A 573-nucleotide genomic window follows, 5' to 3' on the forward strand; every position below is an offset into this window, starting at 1 on the left:
GCAAAATGGCACGAAAATGGGAGGGAATCGGGGTCTTTCACGATCCTATCTTTTCCGAGATATGAAGTGTATGCATATGTATTATGCTTATGTATATATAATATGTATTCTTTTTTTAATTAACGTCATATACAATTAAGTAGCACAAATGGACAAATAGCTGTGTCAGTGAGGGGAATTTAATTCTGGCCGTAATAGTATTAACGGTTTGTATTGTGACTTTTCACTGGATCACTCGTGTCTGCAGGCTGACAATACTGCACCAAATGTTATATTGACAGGAATAATACATAATAGATATCCTAACAGTCTCCCGAACTCTGGTTTCCTAATTATTCATATAGAGACAATAAAATTTCTCGCATACTACAAGACTTACAGGAATTAGACTTATTCAAATCATCAAAGCTTCTTCTTCCAGTTTCAGTTTATGGCAGGTTATTAATCCCATATCAGTGGACATGCAACATAGAAGGAGAGGGGAGGAATCTGAACCTTGTACTCTGTCAGGCTTTCAAAAGCAACGTCCACCAAATTCACGGTTACCAATGCTGCTTTCAGTATAACGAGGAA

The sequence above is a fragment of the Perissodus microlepis genome, chromosome 22 (assembly GCF_051167445.1).
Source record: "Perissodus microlepis isolate ML-2025 ecotype Zambia chromosome 22, ASM5116744v1, whole genome shotgun sequence".
Lineage (NCBI taxonomy): Eukaryota > Metazoa > Chordata > Actinopteri > Cichliformes > Cichlidae > Perissodus > Perissodus microlepis.